Source organism: Brachycentrus maculatus, unplaced genomic scaffold (genome assembly GCF_059751285.1).
Source record: "Brachycentrus maculatus isolate JH-2025_06_01 unplaced genomic scaffold, ASM5975128v1 h1tg000166l, whole genome shotgun sequence".
NCBI lineage: Eukaryota > Metazoa > Arthropoda > Insecta > Trichoptera > Brachycentridae > Brachycentrus > Brachycentrus maculatus.
Window position 1 is genome coordinate 791,547 of NW_028280919.1, and position 7,654 is coordinate 799,200.

Here is a 7,654-nt window from a genome sequence, read left to right on the forward strand (position 1 = left end):
TTTGAATAAATAATGCATATGACTGTATGATAAAAGATACCAAAAATAATAATTCCGTATTATGTATTGCTTTCAGTATAAAACTTAAATACTATTTGTCTTAAAAGACATTTACATATTTTTTAAAAAAACTTACGGTTATAGATCAAACTTATTATCAGAATTTATTTTCATACTAAGTATGTAGATAATTTTAAATATTTTTTTTTATATGAATATGGTTAAAGACTTACTCCTTTTTAAAAGCAGCTAAAATATCTTAAACTACTTATTATTTTATAATATTTTTCACATTGTTTTTATCCGAATGACACAAATACTTTTTTTTTCCGAAATTATATTTCTATTTGGTATCTAGAATAATTAACATATTGTGTAAACTGTACTTAAATTAAACTATTTCAAAAATATGAGATATAATATTGTGACGATAATAATTAAACTGCTATTTTCAAGAAATGTTTCTTACGTTTAATAAATTCTATTTGACTTATAAAAAATACCATTTTTACATAATCCAAACCTTACGAAATAATTTGAAGGAAGAATGGCATTGTTTATATGGCTTATTTTGGTGTAAATGTGACTTAATATTATATTCAGACTGATATTACAGATACATACATGATTTGGAAACATACTTCGTAGATATATTCATACGCAGTGACATGCTGCTAAAATTTAAGCAACGGGCTCATACCTTGGTGCATATTCGGTAATTATTCCTATTTAGCATAATATTTTATTGAATCGCCAAATAAAATAGTACAATACACTTGTATTACATTATAATACACGTGTGTTGACTTAAATCATGATTCATAATCATAACAAACATTTTCTACACAATAGTGTACAATAGTGCAGGAATACCTGCACTTACCTATAAACAAGTTGCACAAAATTAATCACCCAATCAGAAAATGTTATAATTTTTGCAAATAGCGTCGTATGTCAATCACAGTTCGCTCACTCCTTTCAAGAACGTCATAAATCAAAAATAGTCAATTTTCAGTTGTGCATGTTTTCGGAATGCCCAGAAAATGTACTATATCCCAGCAAAAGTGGCATATTTTTAACTTAATATTTACCCGCTACAGGGCAGAAAGTGTTGTTTTTGCATTTTGAAGAAAAGGTTTTAAAAGATTCCGATTTAAAAGATTAATTATTTTTTTAAACATACTAAATATTTTTCAAATGGAGAAAAAACCTTCAAGTTTTACCTAAGAAGATCTGTTGCACAGTAAAAAGTTCAATAAGTGGCTTGATATTTATTTTTAATACATTGTATTATATTTTTAAACTTTAAAAACGCTCTCCTGAAAAATCAAGTTTTTTGATTTATGACGTTCTTGAAAGGAGTGAGCGATTTGACATTTGTGAACTAGACAGCTGTAGTATACAAACAGATTCAAGGTGGCGCAAAAATAATTTTATTTTTAAATAATTTTTACTAAATAAAAAAAAAATTGAGTGATGGAAATCTTTATTTGGTCCTTAACAATTTTTTTTTGTGAAGTGAAAAAGATGATATCTGTCAAGTGGCTGCTGCAAGTATTGATACATATTTGTCTCCGTTTTATCAATCTATTTGTAAACTGCAGCTGTCTAGTTCGCAAATGTCAAATATGATTAACGTATGACGCTATTTGTAAAATTATAACATCTTCCGAAGGGGTCATTAATTTTGTGCCACCCTGTACATTATGGATGTAAACAAAATAGTACACTAAATGGCCAAAACTTTTTTCCACTATCCATATCAAATCAAGTAATTATTTAGAAAAATTCCATCTCACAAATAAGATTCCGTGTATGTTATCAACCACCTCTCGGAACCCAAATTATTTTAGCAACAGATAGCAGCACATCACTGCCCCCCCGTATGTAATAATAACTCTGTATTGACCGACATCACAGAATATTTTTTAATTGAGAGCTTCGTGTAGTAAAAATAATCTTATATTCGAATTTTAGTGGACTGTATGCAATAATGAGCAAAAACAGTCAGTGTTACAAGATACCGCAGTAATTTTTAAATTAAACCTGAAGCCTGAAGTATCGCTCTATGATTATTAAAAAATAATTTTAATGCAATTTTCAGCACTTAAACTGACTTGTCTCCATTTTTATATTATACAAGTCTTACTTATTGTTGCATTGTCAAATTATTCCACCGCGAACATGCGGTACATTCCAAATTACATATTTAGGCAGAAATATATTGAAAACCTTCTATAAAATATTACATAAACATTGCTCAATTATTTGATATACAAACTTCAATATTATAAAGGAGCTAGGGACCTTTTCAAAAAAATCAAAGGTTATTTTAATTATATTATGACTATCACTTCACAAGCATTACACCCCAAAACCCTAATTAAATCCAGAGTTAAACATATTTTTTTTAGAAAAGGTAAATAATCAATAAAGAAATAATGAAGATCTATTTTTTCAAACTATTTAGGGTGTGGAATTTTTAATTTATCAAAAAAAAATATTTAACGCAGTTTATGCCGTTTTTCTGAGTTGTGCCCCATTTTATTATCAATCGTTATTGAAATGAGAACTATGGTTTTTTTACTGAGGTAGAAAAAGATATTTATCTCAACGTAGAAGAATATGTAAGTCTGGGCATTTTATAGGGCTTACGAACTGTCATACATGTTTTAAATTATCACTTTATATAGTGTATAAAGCGATCACTTAAACCTGAACTTCTGTAAACTTTATACAATAAAACTTTTAAACTTCCATATTTTTCTTCATCTAAGATAGATCTATGTAGATATCAATAAAAAAATGATGATATAAAAAACTCTAAAAAAATGATATAAGAATTTAAGGATTTTTTAGTGTGTACAAAAATTGGACACTTTAAAATATTGTGAAAAGTTTTGTTTAAATTGTTTATATCGAAACAGTATCATAAAAAATATGTTTTAAATTTTGATATATCAAAAGCATTATTCCCACTATTTGAAAAGGCTTTTCAAGCAACAGTTTGCAAACTGCAATAGCATTACAGTCGCTACGGCCTATTCCTACCCGGTCCTGGCATGAAGCGGAAGCAGACTGCAGGTTGTCGCGAGATGCTTCTAGACGGAGCCGCTGGAGTCTCCCGGGAAGTGCAGGATGTTGTCTCCGCTGCAGCTTGGTGTGGGCGACGAGGGAGGGTCCAGGGACGCTCGGCTCGCGGAGCTGAAGCTGCTGGAGCTGAGATCTTCCTGCTCTACGTCGAAGGAACGACTGCTACCTGTAACATCCAACTCTTCACATTATCCTAGTCCAAATGCACATATAACACCCAAACAATATTATTTTTTGACATCTCAAAATCGATGAAGAAGAATATGGAAGTCTGGGCATTTGCGGGGCTTACGACCATCATAGGCTGGTTCAAGTGATCACACGTGTAACAGTCACCAATTCTACCCATGATTGACAACCACACTACTCAAATTCTTGGAAGTTTTATATATATATGATCCAGTTTCGAAACATTGTGCTTGAATTACTAGAATTTCACTAGAGACATCTATTGGTGAGATGAAACAAGTATTTGGACACACTCAAAATGTTGTTACTCAAATAATATATGAGTAGTCAACTTGCAAACCACTTTATGTTAAAAAATTAAGTTTTTTAGGTAATGGCGGCAATCGGTAGATGATTTAAAATATTAACTATTACTAAGTCTATGTTTAACATAATCCACCAAAATTTATTGAATTAGGAGTAAAATAGAATAGAAAAACAATACTCTTGCAAAACTCGCTCTGCCGATCGACAGTTCAGTTTCAAGTTACTGTAAACTTGCTCAGTTGCATAGTGACTCATGCAAAATCCGCCCTCTTGGGCCAGTACGTATGACAGTCAAAGTGCATGCACGCGTTACATTGTTTATGTACTGAAGGCTATTAAAAATTAGGTATTTTGTGACAAAATTATCATGGAGGTTCAAGAAAAATATATTGTTTATTCACACAATACAACTGCAAAACTGTCTATGTTTAATTTTAAAATACAAATAAAATGATTATTTATAAACAGTGATTTCATTTCTTAACATAATGAATTTGATATGATCCTAGACTTATTTAATATGCAAAAGAATCTGCCTTTATATCTTAAAAATAAGGATAAACGTTTTTATCCGTTTTCTCAAATAATTGTTTTTTTAACATAACGTGGTTTGCATGTGGACTACTCGCACTTGAAAAAGTGTAGCAAAGACATTTGAGTGAGTATTGGTGATCATTCAAGTTAATTTACAGAAAGTACCAGTAGTTTGTGGCATGTATCACTCGGTTTTGGGTGCTTTGCCAATAAAAAAAAGTGGACTACTCATATGACAGTATGTATAATAGGAGGCAATGTATCATAAAGTATGACATCTTTAACATGTCTGGGAGTATGGCCACAAAACCTTCCAAACCAAAACAAAACCTTCCACGAAGGAGTATGGGAGCACATGAACGCCCGGTCTTAAACTAAAAACAGTGACATTTATTTCTAAAGTGGCACTTGTACTGCCATCTGTGGTTGAATTTATACACTAAAACCACACATAAGATCATTTTTTTCCCGTTTTACCCAAGACATTTTACTTGCAACAAAGTTTGTGTTACATCATCATAATGAAAACCCATGAAATAAAAAAATAATTTTGATATAAATCATGTTTACTGGTGTAATTTATTTTTATTCAATAAAATCTGATGCCCGTAGCATTGCATATGTTATTATTTTTTTATTTTTTTTTAAAAACTCACTTCCCAGATACAGTTTTGTCTCCAGAATCTCGCTCCCGGACAGTTTAAAATTAATCATTTAAGTTATGTGGTTAGTGCGTTGGCAACCGTACCAGGGGTCCTAGATTCAATTCCCATGAGGAGCCAAGAGAAAATGTAATTACTTGGATTTTTTTCTTACTTGAAACTAAGGATGTAATAAAACACACATGAAATTCATAAAAATTCAAAATTTACAATTTGTGCATTAAGATAGTATATATGTACATAGAGGGGACAATATATTATATAATATGTAGAACATCTTTCATCTTTCTCTAATATATATTTGATGTCATCCTGGACTGGTACCTGAGATGCAGAACTGATCACTTCTTCAATATGATGCAGCGCCCTATGCAATGTGTGCCATATGCGGAAAGGGTTAGAGGAAGCGTAAAATAAATAAATACCTATATTCCTGGATGTGCTTTGCATGAGGTCCCGATTCACGATTCACGATTGGGATTTATCAGATTATTGACTTTATGGATGATATATATCGCTCACTCCTTTCAAGAACGTCATTAATTAAAAAACTTGATTTATCGGGAGAACATTTTTTAAGTTTAAAAATATAATACAATGTATTAAAAATAAATATCAACCAATTATTGAACTTTTTACTACGCAACTGATCTTTTTAGATAAAACCTGAAGGTTTTTTCTCCATTTGAAAAATATTTAGTACATAAAAAAAAAAAACAATACCTTTTCTTCAAAATGCAAAAACAACCTATATATATAATACATACAATGTATTTAAAATAAATATCAATCCACTTATTGAACTATTTACAGTGCAACAGATCTTTTTAGGTGAAACTTGGAGGTTTTTTTTTTTCATTTGAAAAATATTTAGTATATTTAAAAAAGTAATTAAACAATGCCTTTTCATCAAAATGCAAAAACAACACTTTCTGCCCTGTAGCGGGTAAATATTAAGTTAAAAATATGCCGCTTTTGCTGGGATATAGTACATTTTCTGGGCATTCCGAAAACATGCACAACTGAAAATTGTCGATTTTTGATTTATGACGTTTTTTAAAAGGAGTGAGCGATATCAATATTATAGGTGTCCCAAATTGAGATTGCAAATCCCAGGTCATAAGCCCTGAAATGCTCAAGGCTTCCATCTTCTTTTGTAAATAAATGATAGATGTTTCATCTCAAATTCACACACCTACAATATTGATCAACCATTGTTGGATTGGAACCTGAAGCGTAAGACTGATCACTTTGTATTTATGTTACAATTAATTAATAGATGCATTAATATATTAATTTTTGTCCGCCGCCGCTGTAGTGTAATGGTCAGCACGCTCGGCTACCGTTCTGGAAGTCCCGGGTTCGATTCCCAGGGGGGGGTCAAATAGGTATAAGTGATTTTTTCACTCTAATATTTATTCAATATTACCCTGGACTACCTGAAGCGGAGGGCTGATCACCTTTCCTTCGTGTGTTAACGATCAAGATAACACTGCGTTTATATAATGCAGTGCCCTATGCACCATTGGGGTATGGATAAGGGTTTGAATTAAATTTTGAATTGAATATATGCATTAATTTTTAACTTCAATAAATTATGTTGATTGATGTTTCTTTTTTAGGTGCTAGTGTTATTTGTGTGTCATGATGTCAACTTGATGAAAACCGTTAAAAACCGAAAAAAGTTAAAATCAATATTTTATCAGTTGTGGACCAATCAATACCTCAATTCATAAAATATGTACTAAACAAGAATACTTTTTATTATCCTCTGAAATGAAAATTCTACAACCAGATGGGTTTGATATATTTTTTATTAAAAAACAAAAACATTTCAGCGTATCAAATCGGTTAATACATGTGAAAAATTAAAAGAAAATTTGGCCCATTTAAAGTAACTTTGGACTCTACCTGATAAAAAATTGTTGCCATTTGAAATATGAATCCTTTATTTCTTCGCAGATTTTTAAAGGAAGTGTACCATGATTTTTTTTCTTCATGTTTTTATTTGCTAATAAAAAAATGTCTGATAATTACAATACCCTGTTGAAATATTTTTTAATGCGAAAAAAATACATAACTACAATTGTAGACTGCAGGTTTCTTAAAATGAATAGGGCAGAAGGTGTGGGGGTGATAAATCAAAACAAATGTTTAGTATTTTCGTTTTTTTTATATTTTTTTATATTTTTTTGTTGCTACATCATCATCTGTCTACATAATGCAGCGCGGTTTTAATTTTTATTTTTTTTTAGAGAGCTGCGTTTTCAGAAAAGTATTTAAAATATTGCTTTGTATTTTTTTTTGCTTGTTTTTGTCTATCTAACACAGAGAAAGTTTTGTGCTATGTATACGTGTAACATGTAACGTGTAACATGTAGCCCCGCCACAAACACAAGTTAGAAGTATAATAATAAGCAGTTGGAACATCGGTGATACGATTGGCACCATCCAGTTTGCTTTCGCCACATCATCAAGCAACAGCGACATGTAATGTGTGCGGAAATATAACTCGGAAAATAAAATAACAGAATAAAATTCTTCTAAAAGTATCAACACTTAAATAGCGAGGGAAAAGGGATGTCTAGGTAAATAAACAATACATTTGTACATCTTTTAAAAGAAAGATGGCGCTTCGAAAAAATGAAGCATTTAAAGGTCTTAAGAAAAACTTACAACCATTCCTTTTGGTTTGATCGTCAAAATATATTAATAGTAAAATAATACTTAATCTAGAATGGGTAAAATAGTTTCAATAGAGGAAAATGAAGACACGACAGTTGTCTAAAGCGATGTACTAATCTACACGTAATGATCCTCTACGAACTATTTCACCACCTGTCGAAGGCAGTACAGTACAGACAAGTTGG